The following is a 15262-nucleotide window of genomic DNA, read 5'->3' on the forward strand; positions in this document are numbered from 1 at the left end:
AATTTGTATTTGTAAGAACATGTAGCTAGTAAAAACAAACAGTAACTTGGGGAATGTTTGAACAGTCTACTATGTAGAGGTTTTCCCAGGTGTCTCAATGATAAGATGGTCTTCTGGACAGAAGACTCACTCATAGCATGATATCACTGTCCATCAATTTTCTCAGATTTTTAAGGTTAGGATATACCTGAGAATCTTCTTGACAGATCTTCACAGTAAAACTGCAGATGGAACTACCTGGAGTTTCTTCCTGAGTAAAATTTCCTTCTTTCAGTGTTTTACAGATCTTTCCTCCCTCTTTTCCTCCCTTCCTTATTTCCTTTGTGTTTAGTCACTGAAAGGTGTGAGCAGCTGAGATTTGGCTGACTTTCTATCAGGATCTGGAAATCTCTTTGAAATCACTGATTTCCTTACTTGTTATATCTCGCCTCCTTCGTTGTCCCTTATTCATGTTGTCTTACAGTTACAGAGCAAACTGGGCTGGTCTCTTAGATTACCTGTTAGATCTTCACCATTCACCAGACCCATCCACAGCAAATGGTTGTTAAAGACAGAAGTGCCAAGAACACTAGTCATGAGATTGACAGATTCCCCAAAGTCATTCTTATTTGAGGACATTTCTGTTGGTAAAATAGACTACTTCAATTCTGAATAACTGACTTTTTAAAAATGGATTTGAGATGACTCAAATTCACAAACTTTAGATCAGTAGTATTTTTTACACCAGCATTATTACCTTTACCAACTAAACTTGTACATGCTCCAACACTGTACAATTATTTGGACGGTGTCTATTTAAATGAGCTCAATTTCAGTTTAATTTTGTTGTTTCCCACTAATTCTTAACAGTGTCCTCAAATAATAGCTGTCATTTTGTTCCTATTAATTTCAGGCTGACAGGCTATATTTATTCATGTCATCCTAGTTACTCTCTGCTGGCACAACAGTATCTTCACATCTCTACCATGGCTGGTGTTCCCAGACTTATTCAAAATCAGCAGCAGGGGTCCAATGAACAATTTTGCCTGTTGGACACAAGTTATCCAGGAAATTCCAATTTAAATATTCTAACTTTAGAAACTCTTGTTATAGAATCATAGAGTATTTTGAGTTGGAAGGAACTTTAAAAGGTCGAATATTCCAACCCCCCTGCAATGAGCAGGGACACCTACAGTGAGATCAGGTTGCTCAGAGCCCTGTCCAGCCTGACTTTGTATGTATCCAGGGATGGGGTATCCATCACCTCTCTGGGCGCAACATGTGCCAGTACCTTACCATGCTTACTATAAAAAACTTCTTTCTTATATCCAGTCTAAATATCCTGTCTTTTAGTTTGAAACCATTTCCCCTTGTCCTACCAAAGCAAATCCTGCTAAAGTGTCTGTCCCCTTCTTTCTTACAGGCCCCCCTTAGACGTTCAAGGGTTGCTTTCAGGTCTCCCAGAGCCTTCTCTTCTCCAGGCTGAACAACCCCAGATCTCTCAACCTGATTTCACAGGGGAGGTGTTCCATCCCTGGGATCATTTTTGTGGCCCTCCTCTGGATGTGTTCCAATAAGTTCACATCTCTCCTGTACTGAGGACTCCCCATCTGAACACAGTACTCCAGGTGAGGTCTCACCAATGCAGAGCAGAGGGGCAGCATCACCTCCCTCACCCTGCTGGCCACACTTCTTTGGATGCAGCGCAGCATCTGATTGGCTTTCTGTGCTGCAAGGGCATATTGTGGGCTCATGTCCAGCTTTCCATCCACCTTTATCCCCAAGTTCTTTTTGTTGGGGCTGTGCCCCATCCTTTCATCCTCTAGCTTGTATTGATAGAGGGAGTTGCCTTGACACAGGTGCAAGACCCAGCACTTGGATATATTGAACCCAATGAGGTTCATCTGGGCCTACTGCTGGAGCCTGTCTAAGTGTCTCTGGATGATATCTTGTCACTTGGATGTGGCAGCTGCACCACTGAGCTTGGCATCATCTGCAAAACTTGCTGAGAGTGCACTCGATCCTACTGTCAATGTCATTGATGAAGATGTTAAAGAGTACTGGCCCCAGTACTGACCCCTGGGGGCCAACACTTGCCACCAGTCTCCATTTGGGACTTTGAGCCATTGCCCACCACTCTCTGGTGGTCCACAATCTCACAACCATTTTCTCATCCATCAAAAAGTCTACTTATTAAATCTGTATATTTCCAGTTTGGAGAGAAGAATATCATGGGGGACCATGTCAAAGGCCTTATGAAAGCCCAGATAGATGACATTGGTGACTCTTCACTGACACAGTTACACCATCATAAAAAGTGACAAAGTGGGTCAGGCAGGACCGGCCCTTGGTGAAGCCATGCTGGTTATCTCATACTGTTCCTTCAGTGTGCCTTTGTACGTCTTCCAGGAGGATCTGCTCCATGATCTTTCCCAGCACAGAGGTGACATGCAGTGATTATATAAGAAAGGGTTGTTTTTCTTTCCTAAGATGCCATGCATCATCTGGATTTTTCCTAGATATAAGTGCAAAATATTTACTTGAATTTTCTACTTCTTTGGGATTATTATTGGCAGTCTTATCGTGTTCATTTACTATCTATGTGGTATCTTTATGATGATCTCATACTTTTAAAACTCCTGCTGACTATAGATTTCTACTTCCTTACCATACAACTACAATTTCCAGCCTGCAATTCCTTCTTATTAACAGCAATTTCCTTTTTTTCAAGTAATGACTTATCTGGATGAAAGTGTTCAGTATGGGATCACTTTTTACATTAGAGGATTGACCCCAATGAGAGCCTGAATAAGTAGCCATCAGTGTCCTAAAGTCTGACCAAAACCAGAACTTATTTGACATAAACTGTCACTTGGTGGTGAAAAACATCCCTCAGAGGCCAGAATTCATTAATTCTGCTTATCACCGATCTTTTGCCATAAGAAATTGTCAGTCATTTGCATTTGAGTGTTTGAATTCTTCCTTCTGATATTTTCAGCTTTCTGAAGCCAGACTTTTCAAAACATCCAGTCCTGGCTGAGGATACATGATGATGATCCCAACAAACATTATCCAGCTGTGATGGCTAATATCTACACAGCTACTGCTTTGCACTGTCTGACCAGCTGGTAACTTGTAGATAAAAATATCTAGTAGATATTACATTACACACCAGATGTTATGCACTGCATTGCATTCACTGAATCTATGCTGTGTTTTCCGTGTGTCTAGATAATCCATAAATGTGTTGGTAGATGCACTGGGAGGTAGATGCACTGCGCGTGCTGCACAGCACCCACGAAATGCAATTTTTTGTGCCTAGACCTCATAATCCAGTGAATTAAATTCAGTCTTCCTGCTGCCTTTAGTGTTGATACTGATTGTGCTAATCTCAGACATCATTCCTGAGGCTGCTAATTCATAACAATATGAGAACATTCACTCCTGAGTTAGTAATAACTTTGAAGCAGGACAAAACAATTTTCACAACCAATGCAAGTCCTTAGTGTTTTGCACAGTTGATCCTCCTGAAATACAGAGTAATGATTGATTTAAACATTCCAGCCATGGGAGTCTTCCTAGCAGATTTCAATGGCAATGATCAAGACAGGTTTGTTTCTAAAGAAAAAATTGTTCCAATTCAATATACAAGAAATTACAGAATTTCTTCTCTTGGTATATAAGCACACTTTTCCTGAACTTTCTGATTTTATACTAAAGATGTCAGCCCTTCTCTTGCTTGTCACCCCTTTGCTCCAGCATGTCAGGAGGGCTGGAGAGCAGAGCCAGCTGAACCACAGTCTAATGATAGCTGCTCTTGGCGTTGCAAATGGCCAGTTGTAATTTTGCTTATGAAATAAAATTTCTAGCTGTTTCTCATGTAGCACAGGAGACAGCCTGTCTCAGTGCAGATTGAGTTATTGTAATGAAGCAATCCTCCTTTTCCTACTAGTCTACCCATACCCTGATGAGTTTGTGCCAAGTGATAAAGACAATAGTAATGAAGCTAAGACATTGACAGGCTCCTTCCAAAAAGTCCCCTCAGGTCTTTATTAGAGGCATGGAAGGAGAGTCTAGGTTGGGCAAATGTTCTGTGATTATTAGGATGAGGATAAAGTAGTGAAACTTGAGCTCATTCTTCTTTTGAATGCCTAATTGATTCATTACTTTTATTAGGATAGTCTGGCTGGTTTTCATATTGATTTAATGGAAATGTGTCACTTCTTCAGCCTTCCATCTTTATTTTCTTGTTGATAGCTGGTTCTGGTTGAAAAAGCACAGAAAGAACAAGTTAACTAGAAACAAAATGATCATCTAATAACAGAGACTGATTCAGACTTTTGTATGTGTTTATTGGGTAATGGTGAGGCTGAGACCATCCACCTTAAAAATAATTCTCCAAAGAAAAAACTTTGGGTCTTGTGGCTTGCTCAAGTTGAGGACTACCTGAAGCAAGAGGTAACCAAAAGCTCTCATAAACCCAGGGCAGTATTAGTCTCACCTGTCTTAAACTAGCTAGGATGCAAGCCTGCAAAATTGATATGTGTGCAGACTACTTTTATCAGTGGAGAACAGCAGGTTTTTCTCAGGCCTATGTCTTAACTTCCTAAATTAGGTATTTAGATAATCCAGACTGTCTGTGCCTTGCTAACATCACCTTTGTTTTCTTGACTATAAAGGGAGTTGAGATGACCAGCTCGGATTGGGACATCTCACAAAGGATGGAAGAAATTAATCCCAGCCTGAGTTTTTCACTCCTATACCAGGAGAATAGAAAAGGCTGTGCCCGTTTGATTTATGCATGATGTACTAACATTATCCCATTGATTGACAGGATACTACTCTATTATTATTTTTTTAATAGTATTTGAATTCTCGTTTGGGGTAACAGTTTTCACAAAATACCTGTATCCTTTAGTCACTATTAGCTTAATGAAGAGCTTGTATAAGCAAGAGGATACTGATAAGCAGATCAACAGAAGGCGAGGAAGACACAAGAGACTCCAAAAAGGGACTTGGGCGTTGTTTAATGAAACCTAAGTCTTCCATTGGAGAAATGCCTGCATGTAGAAAATGCTAGGTGGACAACAGTGCCACAGCACTGCAAATCCAATTACTGCAGTCTGTCTTCACCTGTAACTGTGAAACCAGAGCTTGGGATGACAAATGGGTCCGGATGATACTTTTCCCACAGTCTCTTATTAGTGCCAGTTTATTTTGCCAGAAGACTGACAGTGAATGTGGGAAGAATCTGGTGGGTAGCTGGTTAAATAAAAGACTACTTAAACACCATTGAGCTGCTTTGATCCTCTACAACGTTCATCTTTTATAAACTGCACTTACTCATTCTCATCAGCGTCAAACTCAGTGGGCAGCACATTTTCACTCAACAAGACAGCCCCAGGAATGAAGTCCTACCCATTCTGTGTGAAACTGGCAGAATGCAGATCCTTAATTTTTCTCTGAATGTGCAATAATATGATCCATGTATTTAGATTTCTCATTTGAGAGAGAACAATACAATTCTTGCAGCGCTTCCCTTAAACTGTTCTGCCAGACTGGAATGTTCTTTGGCCATTTGGGAAGACATCATATTTGCAAATCCATTTATTACTTTGACTTTGACTTTGGCATTTTCGTTAGAGACCTGGTTGCAAATCTGAACTATTATCCCAGCTCAGTTTACCTTCTTGTAAGCTTTGCTGATATGTGAAGTGTTGGATGGGTACTGAGCAAAGCATATTGTCCTATTAAAACACATTTAAAGAGTCTTGTAAACCCTGGAGATTAACCCTAATGTTTATGGAGAGTTATAGATGCTAATTCTTGCATACTTGTCATTCCAGAGCATGGCCTGGTAGCAAACATTCTTTCTACCCCACAGCGTTTACGTCAATGGGATTTGTCCATGATCTGATTCCTTAGGACAGAGAAATGAAATAGTGGGAAAGTGAGGAACCAGCATTTACCATCCTGGACTATATTAGTTGGTCATAAAATCCTGTAGATATAGCAGGGGACCTCAAACTCAGAAATGGAAGAACTTTCCCTTGAGGACAGTTTTGGTTAAAATCTTACTGATGAGAGGTTGTCTTACTCAGGTGGAAGAAGAATTTTCTCTTTCAGTTTTTTGTTAATGCCTCTGTGATAGGGAACCCTAATCTGTGTATGTTCCCTTTGTTCTGCAAATGCAATGAATAGCAGCAGCCTCCCCACAGACCTTCATCTTTCTTGCAAACTGTTATGTTGATGCTCAGCACCCATTAGTTTCTTCTTGTCTGGGGTTAGTTGATTTTTGAATATCCAAAGACTTCCGTCCGGTTGTAAAATAGTGAAGAAAAACGTAATAAACTCATCTGTTTGCTGTATATGAATGCATCTGTAGGAAAATACGTGTTCATACGAATATGTATATATATTGGTTCTGTGCATTTGTGTATGGGTTTGCATATATGTATATGTGCACACACAGTTTGGTGCATGTCTATTTGGGCAAAGTAAATCTGAGCAAATTCAATCTGCGCAAGCTGACATCTAACAACACCACTATATTTCTTGATATCTCAGACAAATAACTTTATAGATCTCCATAAAGCCAATCCTGCCAACTTCTTAGTGAAATGGCAAGGCATGTTTTGTATGGTATCACGTCTTTAGGATGAAATGAATATATTGATTATGACACTCTGTCAAGAATGTGAAATTTATGCATAGATGGGCTATTTTGGGAGTCACTTAGGAAGTCATCATAGAGAAGATAATGAGGATGGAAAGGTAGTGAAGCTCTTATCAAGAGTTTTGGAAACAGCAGCTGGCCAGAAATGTTTTGAAGGATACCTGCAAGGATCTCCTTTCCTGGTGCTGACTTCAACAAAACAGGTCTTTATGCTCCAGCTCCCACACACCCCTATACCAGCTTGACAAAACACAATATAACCAATCAATAAATGGGGTTTATTATCCTCTTCATTTGAAACAGTCTACCGGCCCCAAATTTTGACTGACCACTGTGATCAAGAAATTGAGGTAAGTGGAAATTAGTCACCTTTAGACTAATCAACTCAAAACCAAATTTTTTTGATAGAAAAAGATTCTTGGAACTTTACATTAAGTGAAAAGGTGCTACACATAGGTGGGAAAACAAGAAGCAATAACAACTAGAATTAAAGGAATGCAGATTACACGTTTCTTTTTAGTTAGACTGATACTTAACAATGCTGAGCTAGGAATTTGTCAGCAAAAATCAATCTGACTAATTTCACCTCCTTTTTTTTTAAATTTGTTTTCAAGAGAGCTCATTATTTTGAATACTTTGTATTTCATTAATCAACAATACTTTCTGGATAACATTTGAAAAACACTTATTCTCTTGGCCTGGAGTGGGTCATAGTAAATAATAGAAATTTATGATGCTTTGTTTGCTTCCGTAGACATTTAGCATGCTTCTACTATTTGAACCTAAGGAATTGCAACCTAAAGAAAGAGATTTCTGGTAACTATATCTATTATTCAGTTGTATCTATAATGTGGCATAGAGGAAGGTACACTCACTTGAGTAAGAATATCTAATGCAAAACATATATATCCCTACTGGCTTTTGGAGCATGTTGGGACTCCTTGTTTCTAGTAGCAGTTTAATTTTGGCAAGCTCTTTCGCTTAGTTTCCTTGTTACTGTCATTATCTCTAAAAAGATACAGTTAAAGGAGCTGTGTGAAATAAACCCTGCTTCCAAGATAGCTTGTCTACATGCCTCAAACATTTGATTGTGCTAAAAACTAAAAACTGAAAAGAAGCACTTGTAAAGAGCCACAGGAGTCCAGCTCCAAGCAGTGCTGAACATAGACATTTTAGACAATGCATCTTTCAGCTAGTGTTTTTCTTCTGACTTTTATTTCAGTCAGAAATACTAACACTAGCTTACGATTATCTGGTGCTTCTGAAGGCAAGATTTGCCGTGCATTGTAGATTAAAAAATAGAAAACTAAAGATGTGAATAACATGCCATCAGTGGTTCACTTTTTACTATTTAAAACTACGTTGAAAACACGTTTCCCACCGGAGTGACTCTTGGGGCACTCCTGGGAAAACTGTCTCCTGGCTGTGGTACTAACCTTCAGGCACACCCTCATGTTGGAGGCTCGTGTAACTCCTTTGAGGAAACACGAAGGTGCATGGTGTTTCAGACCCATGATATTCGTAATGAAGCCTTTGAGCAACCATACAAAACCCAGAACTCCTTGACACAAGGATTTTTTGTTATCTTTTGTAATAATTGCATCCTTCCGTGAACAGTTGTGTGAGCACTGCACAGAATTGATACAGACAATGGTCAAATTTCTCCTCTTGCCTTTCCAGAACATCTTTAAGCTGATTATTTCTCACTGCTCGCTGTTTCATACTGGAGGGATTCTCATTAAAACGAACGAACAAACAAACCAACAAACAAAAAACTTGAACTAATATATGAACAGATACTGTGTTTTGTTGATCCACATGCAGATTATAGTGAAAATGAAGTCATAGCACCAGCAAAGAGCTAAAGATATTTCTGCCTTTGGATGACTAAGAAATTTGAGTTTGTTATCTCACACAGCTAAATTAAAGGGAGCCAAAATTTTGTGCTGGAACAATGCAGAGTTGGATGAAGGCAATTCCTCTATAGAGGGAGAAGAGGAAAATCTCCCTTTCTGAATCATTTAGTAATTTCTTGCCTGACATAGAGTGGCTGATATTTTTAAATAACAAATTCATTTGTTTCATTTGCTGGTGGGAGCTGGTTGTAAGAACTCGCTACACTGCGGGGGCCAAAGCATTGTAGGCTTTTCCCATGGCCTCTGAGCACCAGGGCAAGGCAGATCTTGGTTCTTGGGACTCTCAAAACAGTGGAGATTCATATGGGCTGAGTACGCTGTAGTCTCTCAGAACCATGAAAATATTATATAATTGATAAAGAGTTCAATGACAAAAGGCTGACAATTTTTGCTCATATTCTGGGAGCAATAGTGACTCCCTGGGAGAGGTCTCACCATTGTTTTTCCCTCAGTGCAGTCACTGCAAACAGTTGCTTCAGGATTTCCAAGTCACAATAAAATACACCTTGACTGGATCTGGTTTATGTTTTTCTCAGTGAAGAAAAGGAAGAATGCTGCTGATTGAATACAGAAAGAAGATAAAGTGGGAGGAAAGCATCAGGGCTGAGCAGCCTGCAAGCTAAAGCAATAAACAACAATTGAGTTTGGCCTGGTGGAATTGATTGCCTGATAGTGAAGTTACTGAAAAACATGTGGTTTGAGCAGCTCCACTGGAAGTGCAAGTGTTTTGCCATAAAACCATGGGACACACTGGCTTCCCTCTAGCTGTTGGCTCTTCACATTGGTGGGTGACAAGGAGCCCGAGAGGAGGCCTTCAGGGAAACAAGGAACACAGGGATGAAAACTGTAGCCAATCCCAGCTGCATGGGCACAGTGGGCAAGTATTGCTGTGGTGGCTGCATTCTGAAGAATGGGCAGAGGTTATGGTTTGCAGTGTCTACCACAAGGACAGCTGCTAGTCACTCATTGTTTGAGAGTAAATCTGTGTCTTATTGACTGGTTTTAAAAAAAAAAAATAATAATAATTAAAACAAAAAAATTAAAAATTAAAAATTCTAATAAAGACTCTTGTTCTCATACTTGAGCTTGTGCCAGTTCTGTATGGCTAAGTGTAGTAGAGGGAGGCCACTAGAAGGTTCGTTTCACTGTGACCTTCACACCAGTTCCAGCCTGTGTGGGCTTTGCTGCCTTGGTGCTGCACGGAGATGCTTGGGTCAACTTGTCTGGTCCCACCTCCAGTGGTGTTTTCCTGTTTGGATGAGCACAGCACAAGAAAGAGGGTGCAGATCATGGGAAAAGAGTGAGAGTTTCCCAGGAGGAGCCTATTACTCAGACTTTCCCCTCTGATGGTGTCAGGTGCCTCTTTTAAGAACCCTAACTCACACTGCTTGGAGTTTAATTTTAGGCTCATGCTTCCCACATATGGCTTTTGTACTGTGGGAAGCCTTCAGACATATCACACTTAATCTGTTTATCCTTACTCATTTTCTTGCCATGCTCAATATTTGTTTTTAATCAAGAACAACTTTCCTGTCTTGCGCCTTTGTCTGTCTGTGGGGTAACGCACAGCTCTGCTCCAAGGAGTCACTCTGTGCTGGTTATGTCAGGTCAGAGTCACATCTGCAGATCTGAGTGCCCACACAGTGCTTTCTTCTGCCATTCCTGAGCAGCCAGCACAATTCTGAGGCAGTCTAATGATTTTTATCTTAGTTGTGCCTCATGACAAATAAGTTCCCTATATTCGGAGGCTGTGTAGCACTTTGGGGGTACTCAGAGGACTTTCCCTAGGAGAGGATTTAGTTTGAGTGATGCTGCCAATCTGCTCATCAAAAAACCACAGCAAATAAAGATTGGTCCCTCAGAAGACAGAATGAGCTTTGCAGCTGAGTGCTCTACAATTAGGATTAAACTCACCCAATTTAAACACAATTTAGGGGAATATTTCACCTAACACAAGTTCTGTCAATTTCAGTAGTAGCTGAAAAGTATTGTTGGATCTGAAATACAGTAAACTCAGAGCCACAAGCATGTTTTGCTGGAGAGGTTGTGCTCTCATGCAGCAGTTGACATTGCCAGGGCAGGCGTACCTGGAAGACACATGCAGAAGATTTAGTTCTGTAAACCTCAGAGTCAAACCAGAGGAAGAACTGGATTAAAACAAAATACACTCTTGTTTCCCTTACAACCACTGAAGCTGTGATGGAGAGAAATTCATACATTTGTATGAATGCCTACAGCATGAGTTGTATATTAGCACAAATAACTTATACCAGAGTGTCCCTGTGAAAAAAATAAGGGAAAAAGGTGTATTTATTTGTATATATGTGTGTATATACGTAAGCACATGTATATGTATATATCATATTAAAATGTGATGACTGAAAAAAACATATACATAGGTTGTGCTGAAAGTAATTCCTCCTATTTATTTCCATGGAAATTACAACAATTAAAAGAGCATAATAATACTACTTGATAGAGCAAACTCTCAGCTACAAAACATTGTTTTTCAACTGCTCATCACCATTAGCTATGCATTTTCACCAGCAATGAACCTGAGCCTGCATGCCATGTTCATAACAATCTGCACCAGCAGAAGTGACCCACTGTTGCTATCACCACTGCTGAAATGCACTACCCACAGCCTCACTGTGCTCACATCCACTGCCTGGTCTCCATCAACATTCAGTATCAATGAATGTCAATGAGTGCCATTTTTTCTGCATGGAGGAATTCAGTGACAAACATCTGTCACAAGGAAACAAAATGTAATCTAATGTTGGTGGAAAGGTTCAGCCTCTACTGCCATACCACCAAAATATGCCTCTGAAATCAGCCATCATCATAGAATATGTGGCATTACTTTTGGAGCAACTTGTGTGTATGTGTGTGCATGTTTGTGCATAAAAATCACACTTTCATCTATTATTTTTCATGAATTGGCTATTTCATGTTACGTGTGGAACTACATGATCCTTGGGGTCCCTTCCAACCCGGGTGATTCTGTGATTAGGAAATATCTCACACATGTACCAGATAATTTCCTTGTCAGGATCACTGTTGAGGAAATATCCCTATGTTTTTCAGCACTTCTTTTTATTATTTAGTGAAAGAGCTGAGTGAATGAATCCATGCTCCCAGCAGAGCTGCCTGGGTGGGATGAATGTCACAAACAGCCTCCTCTTGGATGCTGCCATGCACCAGAGCTTTAAAACTGTTTATCTTTTACTTTCCAAGAGATACTTTCTCTTATTGCACACAAGATATCCTGCATAAAGAGCATGGCCTGGATAGGTCAAGGCTTATGTGAGGTATAACCGTACCTAATTTCTTTTTTTCTCCTGCTCACACAAACTATCCTCTGAGGCTTTTCTTTTAATGCCATCTCTGCTTTGGTTTATACAGCACACTTTCCCCATGCGGCCATATTTTACAGCGCCCTACCCTAGTGATGGATTACTCATTCTCTGGTCCTTGCAGCACCAGCTCAGATGTGGGTAACAAAGAGGGGTGGCAATGCAGAGCTGTGGTGGGACAGTGATAGTGCTGAAGAGGAAAAATGTTACTTACGTCTTATTTTTCTGCAAGCTGCTATTCTGTGACAGCTGGGGAAGAGATGACTCTACAAAACTCAGAGACTACCCAAAGGACAAGTGGGAAGGGAGGAGACAGTTTCCCTATTGTTAAAGAGCTGTCCCTGTATTAAAGTGACTCCCATTAAGGAAACTGTTTTGCTTTTGGCTTCCACGAATACTCCTGTAACTCAACGACTACTTACAGCTGTAAAAAAGTAACCACTGAAGACTCAGAATCACAGAATCACAGAATTGTTTATATAATAAACAGAGTTTATTTTACACATAAATACACACATATGCTCTGCCTGAACACCCGCAATTGCTGGAAAACAGATTCTGAAGAATTAAAACAGGGTGTAGGATCTGTCAGTAGAGCTTGGCTAATAAAAACTGCTTTTTCAGTTCATTGGCAGTGCTGAAAGAACCGCAATACAGTTTGTTTCAGGTTGCCCCAGAAAGAGAATATTCAGTGTTTTGGATGAAGAGTGAAAAAAAATCATTCGTAGCTGAAAAAATGGCTCATTTTGCCTGGAAACCAGTGTTTCAAATACTTCCGTGAATGCTGGAACACTGCTTTCAGTCATAAAACCATTTCATTTCATTTTAAAAATATCAACATTACAATATTTTTTCACTTTGTCAGAGGTTTTATGGATTTATTTTTCCCTAATTGGACCAATTAGACAATGTTGAAAATATATCAATACTTATTTTTGTCAATATCTGTCAGCATTTTCTGGGAAAATAAATTCCATCTTTCTGTCAAGCCAGAAACCACAATTTTCTACCTGCTTCTAATTTGTGTCACGGGTGTGATTCACCAATGACATGCAACTGTTATGAAATTACCAAGAATTCTCAGTCTTGCAGCAGAGTTCTAGTTTTTCATCCTTTTAAGGTAATCTTGTATCGAATTAAGAAAGAAGACACTGGGCTGTGCTATCTCCTTGGGGGATTCCAGGCACAGAAAGGTTTTCCTCCAAAATATCAACTTAATCTCCCCCAAAGATACATGAACTGTGGAACCTACTACAACTTCATGGCATCAATAAGCTTGTAAAGCCCAAGTGAACAAGTTCTTGGACGTCGTAATCAGCTCATGTTTTTAATGGCTGGAATTTTTCTATCTCTGAATGGATTCTTATCTAAAATACATTATGCAGTTCAGGAGAAAGCTATTGAAAATGCATAATACATGCTATTTTTTATTGAAACATTTTAGTTGTGGCACATATTCCAAGTTATTTGCTCTATGAGGATCTCTGCTAAAATCTAATTTGACCCTAGTAACATTTCCTTTTTATTTTATTTTTAATTTGCGGTGTATATAACTGATAAAAATGCAGAAGTTTCCTGTCTGTGACAGTGTGGCATTTGAGAGCCAGGGGGAATGGAAGTTTCATATACTGAGTAATGAATATATCCTTCAGCTTCATATTTCTTTCTGACATCTGGCTAAATACACTTCACAGGGTGAGTCCCAGTTGAAGACTGGGCCCTTGAGTGTTTCCTCTGCATGAGATGCTGTGAAGCGCAATAGTTGTAATGTAATAACAAAGCAAAATCGCTAAGCCTGGAGCAACCACAGTGTTTTGTAACCCAGGCTATGAAGACTGTGATGATGCCAGGGCTGTCAAAGCTGGAGGTTGCATCTCAAACAATGGAGATAAGGTCTTTGTGAGAGTCAGCAATTATGCTAAATAGAATAACTGAGATACTTGTGTGTTTGTTCTTTTTGACAAGGTCTTTTGTATGACTAGGAAGCCCACAGTGCTTTTTGTTTCTCAGTAATGTCCCACAGGAACAGCTCACTGGACTCTGTGGAGGAGGATTTTTAGAGGGTTACTCAAAGCGCTTTTTTGGCTGGAGGTTTTGCACAGCCCCAGGAGACAAGCACAGAGGAGGGCATGGAAAAGCAGCAGACATTAAAAGCACTATCACATGTTCCTTTTCCATTCTCAAAAACCCTGGTAGCGTACACTGCCCTGCAAGGAAGCAGTCACGAGGATGGGGGCAGAGGAAAGACTTTTGGTTCATCGAGGAAATCACTTCCCTCTGTCCCTCTCCATGGCAGACCCTCTAAGGGGATCTGAAGGGATACATAATTCCAGAGAGATATGATATTGGTAAAATACAATGCCTTGCGCTACTTGAGACACATAGCAGGCACAAGCATTAAATCATGACCATTGACGGGAAGGACATTTCTACTCTGCATAGGATCATCTGTTTGATTCTGCAGATTTACTACTACTAAGCCAACAGGGGTCTTGTGGAAAGGTCTGAATGTTCTGGTATGAGTGGTGGGGAAGGGTTACACCTGTGTTGCTCTGGACCAGTTTCAGAGGGCAGTGTTACTCTCTGATGAGATCACACTGTGGGCTACAGCTACTAAGAAAACAGGGATGTTCAACATTAGCTTGTTGAAAAGAATAGACAACAAATGAATTGGAATTAAATTATAAAGGAGCTTGTTTAATTTCCTGTTACTTATTTTCATTTTGTTGCTGCCTTCAGGTCCCACCAAAATGCCAGCTATCTGATGGAGTTGACGCATTAGTGGTAAAATTGCTGGCAGTGACCCCATGGTCAGAGAGGTCAGAAAACAAGAACAGAGAGCACCCACTGCAGAGAGGGAGTTTACATACATACATATCTATCTATCTATCTATCTATCTATCTATCTATCTATCTATCTATCCACCTATATCTGCTTTGCAGCTGTTTTTCATGCTTTGGCGGCACATATACTAACATCAAACTGATACAAAGAAGATTGTATGGACCCTGCACAAGGACTACAGGTAAATTCATGGAGTATTCCATTTTTTTTTCCAGATCATGTGACATGTGTGGGATAATCAGAGGATCAGACAGAGATTTGTCTTGAACAGCCTCATCTCCTTCTACAACCGAGAGATCTAGTGGATGAAGGAAAGGCTGTGGGCAAAATCTACCTAGACTTCAGTAAAGTCTCGTCTCTGTCTCCAACTGTATTCTGGAGAAGCTGGCAGCCCATGGCTTGGACAAGTGTACTTTTTGCCAGGTAAAAAACTGACTGGAGGGCCAGGCCCAGAGAGTGATGATGAATGAAGTCAAATTCAACTGGCAAT

The 15262-nt window shown here is 40.2% G+C and overlaps 1 non-coding gene across 1 annotated transcript; it reads left to right on the forward strand.

The window, feature by feature from the left end:
- The first annotated feature begins 14879 nt into the window (after nucleotides 1-14879).
- On the forward strand, nucleotides 14880-14981 carry LOC125688506 (U6 spliceosomal RNA). The gene has a single exon (XR_007374764.1). It is a non-coding gene; the product is annotated as a U6 spliceosomal RNA (small nuclear RNA).
- Nucleotides 14982-15262: the final 281 nt, after the last annotated feature.

This window comes from Lagopus muta, chromosome 1 (assembly GCF_023343835.1).
Source record: "Lagopus muta isolate bLagMut1 chromosome 1, bLagMut1 primary, whole genome shotgun sequence".
Lineage (NCBI taxonomy): Eukaryota > Metazoa > Chordata > Aves > Galliformes > Phasianidae > Lagopus > Lagopus muta.